General features: G+C 36.0%; 1 pseudogene; it reads right to left on the bottom strand.

The window, feature by feature from the left end:
• Positions 1 to 7,927: 7,927 nt before the first annotated feature.
• Positions 7,928 to 9,573, bottom strand: LOC101568423 (annotated as a pseudogene).
• Between the last annotated feature and the right edge of the window lie 3,970 nt (positions 9,574 to 13,543).

Raw genomic sequence — 13,543 nt, 5'->3', positions numbered from 1 at the left:
ATCACAAGTCTGCATCTTGTACAGCAATCAACCACTAAGAAGAATATATGCAGTGTATTATTTGTTGAAACTGTACTTTCGATTTAATTTGAAACTGTCTCATTGCTATATGTTTATCAATAAAACTTTGAAAAGAATAAAAAACACTATACACCAAATTAACTAATTTTGGCGAAAGATCCTCTGTCTACACTACTCAATTACCTGGGAAGAAACTGACATCCAGAGAACCACGGATGGAATAGAGGCTGCTCCCAGAGCTGGAGTGTAGCACAAGAGCTCTGATTCTCAGCAATATTTTTACTCAATTCAGGAGCTGTCACTTTTGATTATCTGAATTCAACTACATTCTTGCTAAATAACCTCCAATCCAAAATCTGTGATTTGGAAAGGAGGCTTAACTATATCCAATCCCCCTTACTCACAACTGAAGCCAAGCTGATTTCTCAACCTCACTGCAAGGGTAGTTAACTGTTCCATTCAGAAATCCAAGTGCACACAAAATGACTTCACATGGGTTGTTGGTCCTTCTCGATCATGCCTGACTGGAGAAGGTAAAGGGGTCTTGGGTCTAGAACACTCCTCCACACACACACAGAGTGACAAGAGTACAGAGGTAAGGCACCCAGAGATGAGAGACAAGATGGGTTCACGCAAAGGATTGTTTTGTTTTATTGTGTTTCATTTCATTTTTTACAACTGATATCTCCATTTCAAAACAAAGGAACAAGCCTTCTGGTAGAGTTCCTCAAAGGCAACTAAGAGATTTGCCAAAGTCTTTGCCCTGGAGGCTGGTATAGATAAACAAGTGCATCAGGAAGCTGTATAATCTAAACTTTTCCCTCTGGTTCATACCAGCATTTTAGCTGCCAATAAGTAGATGTGTTTTTGGCTTCCAAAAATAAAAAGTGATTATACTCTTGCTACCCAAGTCTACCCTTGGCCACTCCACAGACCATCACAAAGAGAAGAGGAGAGATGTACTTTGTGGTATTGTTTTTGGAAAGTTCCTGTTTAGAAAACTCTTGAGGGCATGCCATCATGGAGGGGCTGACTTCTGTGGGCAGACAGTGACCAACTAATGGAGCCCCTGGAAGTGCATCTCCTGTCAGGGACACATGGCTTCTATTATCCAAGACCTTACTGGATTTCTGACTTGGAGTTCCCTCTCATTGGTGTGTATTTTTGATGATTCATGAAAGTAGAAGAGGAAAAACACAGAAAATTTAGTATATCTTCTATAACGATGAAAAAAATCTCAGCTTAATTATCATGGAGGACTTAGAAATGTCATCTGTCTTGAATTGTTTGCTGTTGTTATAACAGAATATTTGAGGTGGGAGAGATTTATAAAACAAAAAATGTCATGTTGTCTTGAGGCTGGGAAGTCCAAGGGCCTAGCGGTGCTGACTGGTGAGGACATCATAATGGGGATGAATATGAAAGGACACACAGGTGCATGTGAGAAGCAACCTTGATTTTACATCCTACTCTCTGAGTAACCTATCCCCACAAGAAAGACATTAATCTCTCTTAATGACCAAACTACCTCTTAAAGGGCCCCCCTCCCAAAAGTACCACAATAACAAATTTCAACATGAGTTTTGGAGGTGACAAACCATGTTCATTTGTTATAAAGTTATAGAAAAATATAAGATTTGGAATTCCCACATTTGACTATTCTCTGTTCCTCACAGCATAAACTCTGAATCTCCATAAACTCTTTTTCAATGAGACTGATAAGTGTGTCCCTATTTGCTCAGAATTTCCTAGTTTTACTATTAGAAGTCCCTCAAAGGCCCACATACTAGTAACAATAATGACCTCTTATTGGTAATAAACACAGAAGAATAGACAGATAAAAGATAAAAGGAAGAACATAAGGCCATTAAACACTGTTTCAGGCACCACTCAGAATTTTCCTAAGAGGAAAAACTTTGTTTTTTTTTTTGGTATCAAGGATCAGACTTGAGACCTTGCCCTTGCCAGACAGATGCCTATGCTACAAAAGTTAGAGAATGAGTATAAAATATCACAAGTCTTAAGAATGACCTATTGTAAAAGTTTTAAGAATCTTGTACTTGATATAACTTGTATAATAATGCTTTAATTCACAGTCCCTTCTCATAACATTTTAAAGTTAATTTTCCTCCAAATCAATTTTATCTATGCAATGTTCACATCTGCCTCACTCAGCTTCTATGCTCACAATATACTCTTTCTCTTCTGACCTTCCTGCTTTCCTCTTGTGAATATGTATGTGATTACATTGGATGTACTAGATAATCTGATAATAATCCCATCTCAAGTCTCTTAACTTAATGACATGTGCAAAATCCATTTTGCCATGAAAGATAAGATATTCACCAGATCTGGAGATTATAGACCTCAACATCTTGGGAAGGTCATTATTTTACCATCGCAAGAAGACAGAGGTGAGAGGGGAGGTAGAGAATGGATTCACTGACCCAAATAGTCTAGTCTCCTCATTAGTAATAGGAAAGATTTCCCCCTGAAGATTCTGCCAGCTAGGCACCCTCATTATGCAACAGGACAGTTAAATGTGGAATGTTAAACATTCCCTCTGTGATTTTCACCAACAGCCAAATATCTCACCAAAACTGTGGCAGACAACTAAGTTGTCTTTCTGAGTATTAGAAACAAGATCACAAAACAGTTGTTTATAGGAAAGAAGAAAGTTGAGTTTTGAACTTTAGAATGTAAAGAGGTCAGTGTTTCTCTTTTTATCAATTGTTATTCCTGTACATATACATAGATGGAGGATTTCAGAACAACTATTTAGTTCTGTTAAGGGTAGACAATAATGAGAAAAAAATATACATTTATAATGCATATAAATTCTTCATTGGGGCTTGAACTGTTAAGCATGTTGAATAGTATGGTTAAAATTGCTAAGTTATTTTACATCATAGAAAAATATTTTGAAGCACAGGCCACACAAACATGAGGCTTTATTGTCCTCTGCTATCTGATGATGTAAATGAGAATAAAATGCCTTAATGGGTAGAATTCTGTGCTCAGTGAAAAGAGGCTCATTCTCCTTACCCAGAAAGGAAGGGATTCTACAGGCCTGCTTATAAAGCTTTCCAAGGAATCCATTTGGTATGGAGATAAAAAGAAGCCAAACATAGATGTACTTATGTGGTAGCTTTTCCCCTCCTATATTTTCAACCTTTTAAAAAGTCCATTCCTCCAGTAAATCTAAGTGCCAATGTGAGAAGAGTGAAGTTGTCAATTTTTACTTTGCCAATTTCCACAAGAAGAAACAAAGAATTGTTTTCATGTGTGCAAGAGTCCCCAAATTTAGGCAAGCCTGGAATTTCACTGCTTTTATTTTTATAGCAGCAGGATTTTGCCCATGGGGGGAAAAATTAAGAAACAGGGAAAAGAGACAATTGGCCATTGACTTGGAGACAGGACAGTGGAGGTGGGAGAAATCGCAACAAATTTTCAATTTCCATCCTAAGGTCAGTTATTTAGTCAAGCCTGTCTAAGGACATTAGATAATGCTAATATAGGAACCTTGAAAACTTACCTTTTATTTTATGAGAGAGAGAGAGAGAGAGAGAGAGAGAGAGAGAGAGAGAGAGAGAGAGAGAAAATTGAGGTAAAGCTAAAAGATGTTTCTTCGTTCTTATTTTTTTTTATTTATTTATTTATTTTTTTTTATAAAACCAGCAAAAGAGAAGGTCTTCTTTGGCTGCCAGTGCAAATGTTTTTGCAAAGTTCAACCGCCAAGTGCTTTTTGATTCTTGCCAGTTCTCATAATTGAAAGATACCTTTTTAAATGAACTTGCTGGTTTTCTATTGGGTGACAGCAGCCTCCCCACATCTGGGTAGCTTACTTTCCTCCAATAGAATTCAGTTCCCTCAAGTACAGGACTTAATCTGTAAATTTAGAAGGCAAACATTACGAGAAGCATTCTTAGCAGCACCATGTTAGACCAAATGAATTTTTCATCATATTTGAAGACTTTTCACTACAAAATTATACACTGAAATGTAAATCAATAATCTGAGCAGCATCATGAGAATCTTATGGGTCTGAAACTAATGAAACTAAATCTTTTCTTCTTATTAGACAATGTTGCAAATAATCTAACCCAGAAGAATAACCAAATAAGTTGAGTGGAGGCAAACACCAGTCTCTAAGAAAACTATTGTTTTTGTAGAGGGAAGGGCTGTAGAGGAAAGGGCTACAGAAAGACACTGAAACTGTATTTTCCTTGCACTCCATCAAGACATTTAATAAAACTGCCATTCGTAACACACTACTAGCTACTTTGGAATTGTTTTCACAGTTACTCAGCAGGAAACTAACATTTGAACCCACCATTCTTTTCAGTTGCAAATTCAATTTTAAACTTTTTATTTAAAAAGCCTCAAGAATATCTATCACTCCAGGCAGAGGGATGATAATAACATTAAATTTTATGAATTATTACTTTCCAGTCAAGGGTGACAGACTTGCTTATATGAACAGAGTGAGACTTTTTCATAAGCAGTAGAGCGCCATCCAAGTTCTCTTGACTCTATTTTGCCAAAGAAAGGAAAAAGATATTACATTTTAAAATAAAATTCCTTCAAATAAAATCCTACCAAATCTTAATGTCTAAGAGTTTATGCGGTGCCCATATGTTGTGAATGCTGAGGTTTTATATTACTTATATAAGCTTTAGTCTCCAATAGAGTTGGCAAGCAAAGCCCAAGAATGCTGAAACAGCTATAGGAGTGTATCTGAGTCATTTGGACCAAAACTGGCATGGGTACATGGAGCTGCTTGAGAAGCATTCTCCAGCCTGTTGCAACTCTTTGCTTTTCATTTCACATTCCAGACAAAGAACTAATAATGGCTGCTAATATCATGAAAATTCAACAACTCATACAAGTTGGATATTAAGGCAAATAGACTACTGATGATATTTTAAAGGGTTACTTCAAAAATGATTCTGGATTCTAATAATTAAATCCAATTCCTTAAAGGCTTCAATTCTGTTATCATTAAAGGGAAACTCTTAAATAAATATATATCCAAATGGCCAATCTCAGTCAACGAGAGATGTACTTCTTTATTTTTAAAGAGAATAAGAAATAGTTAAAATAAATACTTTAAAAAGTTAGAAATAATACAGAATAGCCAAACTAGAATGACTATAAATTCTGTACACTAAAATGTATTTGTGACTCTGCATTTGCTGTCTACATGTCTCATTAATTCTGATAGTTATAGGACAGTCCTAAAGTTTTCCAAACAGATCAAGGATGACAAGAATTATAATTTAAATAGCTAAGACAAGTTGTTTCTTAAAATCCTTTAAAAATAATTCAGAAGTATTTCTTTAACTGTAAATAACTGACATGTTAATTGCAAATAAGGTTGTGAGAGTGACATGCTAATTATAAATAAGGCTTCTGAGTAGGTTTTCCAAGACCCCCTAGGAAGCAATCTCTTAGCATACATAGTTCAATGTGTGAGAAAACAGCAAATTTTTAGCTTTAAACATAGTCTACCAAAGCACAGGTTCTGGTTCCTTTGCCCTCAATTATTTAATCCACAATTATTTCTGGACTGTTAATGCATTGTGGAACCTTTGGCAAGTTCTTAACCTTTCTGAGCTTTAATATATTCCCATACATAATTAAAGTGTTCATTTGGCCAATGAGTTAATGTATATAAAATGCTTAGTATTTTACTAAGTAGGTCCTTATTAATTGATAGTTATCACTTGTAGGTCCTTATTAATTGATAGTTATTATTTATAATACTTGTAGTCAGAAAATATAGAATATGGGTGATAAATTTTAAGTGACTTACTTATCGTTCCTCAGAATTTCAAGGCATAAATCCATTGTAATTAAAGTTATTTTGACACAAACCCATAAAGAGTACCTATATTGGTCCAAAGAGTAAAAGAAGCTAAAGATCAGTTCCACAAACATTACATTCAAATAATTTATCATTGCAGCCAGTCAGTCAGGCACATCACTGAAGGCTAAAAAGTCTTGGCAAGTAACAGCTCAGTATCATGGAGGAAAGCCATGTGAACAAGGAAATCTACAGAGACCCAAACTCATCACCAAGATAAAGTCACATCTTGGTCCCCCTTCCCTGCTCCATAGTCCAAGTCTCTAGAAAATGAAAGTCAATACAGTGATTTTAATATGACAGTTTTGAAAGGCTTGAATCCCCATCAGCCCAATTTTCTGGAAACCTCAGCTTTAACTCTTCTAGGCAGCTTTGCATCTATAGAAACTGAATACAACTTCACCTTAATTCAGCAGGTTCCACTGCCAGAGGAGAGTCTGCGGTCATTCTTGCAAGGCTGATTTCCACATGAGGAAAGAAGCCATGCTGAGGAGGGTGTGAGGACATGGCCCAGTCCACAGGAGCAGGGGTATTCTTCACTCCTGTGTGCACCCATAAGCACTCCATTTCATTCCCACTCCTTAAATTTGTACTGAGCTTTTTCTCCATGTCAGGCACTGTACCACATTCTTCTGAGGAAAGAGGAACAGAGCTGTCTGTTGTCCTGCACTTAAGTTGTACCATTTGCAGAATGTGTTGCTATTTGAAGCTCTTAACTTAAACTCCTGGTTCTGCCTCTAACCTTATCCTAGAAAGAGACACCCTCACTCTTCACAACCATCTCTGTTCCATGATCTTTTTTTTTTTTTTCTGATGAAAGTATATTGTGTGAATGTTCTTTGCAATAAAGACACTCACTTGTCTGGTGAGGATTTTATATTTTCCAAAGGACCTCATAGAAGCCTCCAGAAACCTGGTGAAAATAAAAGTTAAATCCTCCTCAATAATGTGTCTGCACATGATCTAAGTTTTCATTTGCTAAATCTGGCTACTCTCACTCAATACTCTGAGCCCAAATCTCTTCACAAATAATGACATTGGATTAAGCCACTATTTTGCTACTCTGAGAACACTTTCTAAGAGGAACTTTTTGAGCAAAACATGGTCCGTCCTTTAATTAATTGGGGGCAGTGTAACAGGTTTATATCAGCTTTCTGGAAATCTACCGAGCACAGTAGCATGTTAAAATCTGCGAAAACCTCAAAAATAAATAAACATATTTAACTTGTGTAACTAGCATTTACTTGAGGTGTTTGCTCATAAAATTGTCTTTTTCCATCTATTAATATTTCTAGAATACTTTATAGAACATATACACCATTTATAAGAGACATGCTTCACCTCAAAGACAAAGTTTGAAAATAAAAGACTGTGAAAAGATATACCTATAAACAGTAAGCAGAAAAGACCTGCATTAGCTATATCTAGTAGTAGACAAAACAGATTCTAAAATACTAGTTGAAAAAGACACTTAAAAGTCAGTTTCTCATTTCTTGAATCATGCTAGCTAGATTAGTCAATTACATTGATACTTTCATTTTCTTATTTTTTATTTTGTTGTTGTTGGTTTTGAGATAGGGTTTTCCTATGTAAGTCAGGCTGGCCTTGAACTCACTTTGTAGCCTAGGTTGGCCTCAAATTCACAGAGATCTTCCTGCCTCAGCCTTCTGAGTTCTGGGATTAGAGCCATGCACCACCATGCCTGGCATTGTTGATCTTTTTATTTATTTTTATTGTTATTTTTTAATTTTTTCCCACAAAAGCAAGCAGCCTTTATTGCAGTATTACAAAACACTTTCCATTTGGGCAATATTTTACAGTGCACTTTGCTTCAAAGGTTGAGAAGAAAGTAGAAAACTAAAAAGGGAAATTTCAATGACATTTCTAAAAGAAAAACTGTCCCAGCCCTCCCACCCAAATAAAAATCCAAATGCCACTTAATTTTACTACTGGAGAAGAGGCCACGAGGAAAGAAGCAGGTAAAACTCTGGCAATTTCACTATGGATCATGTCAGAGACAAAGGAATATTCAAAACAGCATCAGTATGGTCAGTTGTGCTGATCATTTCTGTAGTCATTTCTTCCTCTTATTTTACCTCCATCGCCACCTCAGACTCCAGAGCCACCACCACTCTGGTCTCCTCTGTAGCATCCACTTCAGTCTCCACCATAGCCTCTACTGCCACCACCACGGTCTCCTCCATAGCCCTCTCAACTTCGGTCTCCTCCATAACCCTCTCAATCTCCTTCATAACCCCCGCAATCTCCTCCATAGCTGCCTCAATCTCCTCCATAGTCACCTCCTCTATCCTCACCTTAGCCACCACTTATGTCTCCACCATACCTTCCCCTCCACTTCTGTCTCCACTGTAGCCACTTCTGTCTTCACCATAGCCACCACCACTTCTGTCTCCACCATAACTGCCTCAGTCTCCACCTCTGCCCCCATGACCTCTGTAGAGCCCCCTCTCCTCCGAAGTCTCTCCCCTGGAAATCTCCTCCTGAGGGATGAGAGTCCTCTGGTCTAGGCTCATTGTACTGATCAGAGGAATTTCTTTGGACAAAATTCATATTTCCACATGATGGATTAGGACAAACCCAGTCGGAATTTTTGGAGTTTCCACCTCTCCCCTGAAAGCCTTTATGGCCTCTATTATCCTCCATGGCCTCACCGCCCACCTCCACTTCCACCTTCTCTCATGAATTCAGGTTTTTGGGTGACTAAAGGCACTTTAATGATGTTGCCATGGAATTCTTTTCTATCAAACTAGTCAGTGGCTGCCTTAGTCTAAGGAGGGTCATCAAATGACACTGTTGCCTCTCCATTTGGCTTCCCTGTGTCTTTGTCTGTGTAAAGATTTATCATTGACTTTCCAGTCTTTCTTGTCTTGATAATTCCTATTTTTTTGAAGAGCTCTCCCACTTGATCTGTAGACACACCCTCCCCAAGTCCTTGCACAAAAATTGTGTTTTTATCTGAATTTTGCCTGAAATATTTTGATTCAGGCAAAATTTTATCACATTTTGATTCAGTATCTGGTCTGAGTTCATAATCCCTGTGACCACAAAATTTTTGAAGCCACCATGATCATCACCACTTGATTCTGTCATAGGACCTCTTCCATCCTTGTCATATCTCCCACACCCTCTACCTCCTTCCTGTGACCTGCCCTTTCCTCTATTATCTTCTCTATACCTACTCACATCATGATAGTCATCTTGTGTATGGTGACTGTAGTTTTCCCTTTGTGAATGATAGAACTGTTGGTTTTGATTACCAGAATCATGCTGCTGATTATAATTTGGTTGCTCATCATGGGAGCCTTGATGTTGATCATATCCTGACTGCTGGTCATAGGAATCTTGCTGACTATAGTTTGATTGATCATATGAAGGTCCTCTTCCACCTTGGCCTCCTGATGATTTTGTGTGCTGTCCCTGGTTATTATAAATTTCTGGACATAAGAGCTCTGCTTTTGAGTCTCATAACCACCATAAGACTGTGAATAACCTGATTGGCTTTGTCCATGACTGGAGTAACTGCCATAGTTCTGTCCATATGAAGAATCCGATGTTTGTCCATAGCTTAGTGATGCTTGTCCATAGCCTTGGTTGCCTTGATTTCCATAGGAAGAATAGCTTTGCTGCTCACCCCTAAACTGACTGTAACTTCCAGAAGCCAACATGACTAAAGGCCATGGTGCTGAGGCCCCAGAGCCCACCAAGAGAAAGGAACACAAGAGCTAGGTGGCAGAGTGGCTGGAGCTGTTCAAATTGTTGATCTTTTGAAAGAACAAATTTTTAGTTGTATTTCTTTTTTCCATTTTCTTTTATCTACTTTATTTATTTTCATTCTAATATTTATTTTTCTTTATTCTGTTTTTTATTAGTTTTGCTCTTATTTTTCTAAGGCAGAAATATAGCTATTGAATTGAAATATCCATTTTCAAAATAGTTATTTGTAGCTTTAAATTTCCATTTATTGCTCTGTAGCTCTACTCATAAGTTTATTTTCATTTATACTCCTCTCAAAGTATTTCCTAATTTACTTTCTGATTTCTTCAATTCATTTTATCATGTAGGAATATATGGTTCAATTTTGTTATATTTGTGAATTTTTTAAATTTCCACTTATTATTGATTTCTAATTTCTTTCCATTGGGAATTCCATTGTGATTAAAGTACATATTTGGTATGGTTTTGATATTTATAACTTAGAAATATAAGAAAGGGCAATATTACTAGTCTTACAAAAATAACAATTTTTACTTATAAGGTAAAGAGGATTACAATGTAATATTTTGAGTAATTATATGCTAATGAATTTTATTAACTGGATATAATGGACATGCTTTTAGAAAGACACTGAAACTAAAGTTGATTCAGGCAAACTCAAAATCTAAATAAACCTATAACAAGTAAAGGGATTTCATTAATAATCAGAAATTTCCCACAAAGTAAAACCCACACCAGGTAGTCTCATTTACAAATTCTACCAAATACTTCAAGAACAATGAAAACCAATTGTTTATAAACTCCTCCAAAATCCAGAGAGGAAAATAATAATTGTCTCATTTCTTCTAACGGTTTATTTAATGGTTCAATTTTGGTATACTTGTGAATTTTTAAAATTTCCACTGATTATTGATTTCTAATTTCATTCCAGTTAATGAATCAGAAGGGCCCACGAATAGCTCAGCAGATTAAGTGCCTGCTTACATAAATGCAGGACTGGGGTTTGATCTCTGACATCACATGCTGTGCCAACCCTGCCCCTGGGCACACTGAGTTGGCCACAGAGACCGGGCATGGTAGCACATGCCTATAATCCCAGAACTGGGGAGGCTGAACACAGGAGAATCACAATGAATCTGAGCTGCATAGTGAGACCCTATAGCAGATACATTTTTAAAAAAGTAAATAGAATAGAATAGAGTAGAAAAGAATAGAACATAATAGTATAGAATAGAATAGAATAGATCAGTACATCAGGGTTACAGGTTAGGAGACAAATATTGTTGTTTGTATAATTCTAATCACCATCCAATTATCAGAAAATAAAATTAAGAAAATCTCATTTAGAGCACTTAAAAATTCAAATGTTTAGAAATTAATTTAATGAAGTTAGTATAAGACTTGCAACCCAAAAACTATATCACTGAAATAAATTAAAGAAATCCTAAATAAATCCTGTATTCATGAACCAATATACTTAATATTGAGATAACCTCCCTGAATTAATCTTTAGTTTTTCCTTTACCTATAAAGTTCATATATGAATTTAAGGGACCCAGGATAATCAAAACAGTATAAAAAGAACAAAGTTGAAAGATTAACACTTTCCAGGTTGAAAATGCATTGCCCAAAGTTGTAGCAATCCAGTGGTAGGGATAGTGATATATGCCAATGGAATATGATTGAGAATCTAGAAATAAATTTACATGTATAGTTAATTTATTTTTGAAATGTATAGAAAGAGAAATCCATGGAAGAAACAGTAAATGGTGCTGAAACCATTAGATATACCACTGCAAACAGATTAAGCTAGACTGCTACCTCATGCCATATGCAAAAATTATTATAAAATGTTATGTGTTTAAATGCAAAAGTTAAAAGTATAAAACTCATAGAAGAAACCATAGCTGCAAAATGTATGACTTTGGATTTAGGCAATATTCATTGCCTAGATATGTTTTAGATGTGACATTGTCTTAGATATGGCACCAAAAGCTCAAACAACAGAAGAATAAAACAGAAATTGGACTTCATCAGAAAAACTTTTGTGCTTCAAAGTGAAGTACTTTTCCAAAAAGTACAAATCAATGAACAGAATGGGAAAAAATTGGAAATTAGACAGCAGGTTAGAGTCTAGTATCTATAATATAGAGAAAGAAAACTATTGCAACTCAAAAATTTAAAAGATAAATTCAGTATTTTTTCAAAAGGCAGAGAAACTAGATGTGGCAATACATACCTGTAATCCTAGCACTCAGGAGGCTGAAGTAGGAGAAATATGAATTCAAAGTCAGCCTTAGTTTCATAGTGAGAACATTTCAACACACACACACACACACACACACACACACACACACACACACCCCAAGACAAACAAAAAACAAGCAAAGGACTTCCATGGATAGTTTCACACAGAAATACAAATAGCCAATAAGCTACTTGCTGAAAAGATGTTCATCATTAGTCATTGGCAAAAAGCAAATAAAATCATAACAAGATACCTTTTCATACCCACTAAGATGACTAAAATTTAATGTGTACTGGTGAGGAAAAGAAGAATTTGCAGCTCTCATAGAATGTTGGTAGGAATACAAAATGTTGCAGTTACTTTGGCAAACAGTTGGGCAGTCCTAGAAAAGCTAAGCAAAGAGTAATAATATGATTTAGCCATTTCATGTACAAGTGCATGTCTAATAAAATTAGACTATACAACAAAAACTTACATATGAATATTAATTGCAACATTAATTATAATGCTCAAAATTGTAAACAATCCAAATTTCCATGTACTAGTCATACTAGAACAAAATATGTAACATGAATAACTTAAAGAGACATGTTTTATTTTGGCTTAAAATTTCATAGAGTGTGGTCCCTGATTGGATGACTCCAAACTATAAAAGATATGGCAAAAGGTCATGGCAGAGGGAAACTGCTGACTCTATGGCAGTCAGAAATCAGAGAAAAAGGAGCAGACAGGAATGATAACACACCCTTCCTGGTCATGCCCTTATTAACCACCGCCATCCAACTGGACCCTACCACCACATTCATCTATGAATTCATCAATAGATTGATCCACTGATGAGCACAGCACCCCCCTGGTCCAATAAAATTCTGAAAGCTCAACTTCTGAATACATGAGATTTTGGGAACATTTTAGATCTAAATCATAGCATTCTAAGGATTATCAACTGAGAAACAAATTTGAGCACAACAGACAAGGGAATGTTATTCATCACAAAACGAATGAAGTTCAAATACTTGCTACAATATGAAAGAACTTTGAAGAAACTAAGGGAAGCTAGACACAAAAATCCATTTATGGTGTGATTCTATTTACATCAAATATCTGAAATAGGCAATCCCACAACCATTGAAAATGGCTTAGTCATTACCATGGAAGGGGAGAAAGAATAATTAGGAGTGACTACTAATGAGTAAAAGTTTTCGTTTTGAGGTGATAAACATGTTCTAGAATTAGGTAGTGGTGACAGTTATACAGCGTTGGGAATTTAAAGTTTCTGAATTGTGGCCTTCACTCAGAAGACTACTGCTTATGAATTATGTCCCAATTAAAAAGAAAAGTTTTTAATATAATCTCAGATTATAAGAGTTTGTTTCTAGGGTGAATGAGAAATGAAGAATGTCACAAAGACCAAGCCTGGAGGTTTTTTGGAAGAGAAGGAAAATAATTTTTAAAAAATGGGTCAATACTCCATAATTTTTGACGTGAGCAGAAGGGGGAGCCCTTGATAACAAAGATAATTACAAAAAATAGGGTTTATGCTTCTAATCATAAGGTTAATAGATTCTTTGAAAAGAAAATATGAAAAAAGGTAATTTTAAAAACCACTCAGAATTCCATTCTATTGTCAACTACTATTAATGACTTGTGCAAATCCTTCTGTCTTTTTTTGG

This window comes from Octodon degus, unplaced genomic scaffold (genome assembly GCF_000260255.1).
Source record: "Octodon degus isolate 3935 unplaced genomic scaffold, OctDeg1.0 scaffold00051, whole genome shotgun sequence".
Taxonomy (NCBI): domain Eukaryota; kingdom Metazoa; phylum Chordata; class Mammalia; order Rodentia; family Octodontidae; genus Octodon; species Octodon degus.
The sequence above is the reverse complement of the archived record's forward strand: the minus strand, read 5'-3'. Positions and strand labels throughout refer to the sequence as shown.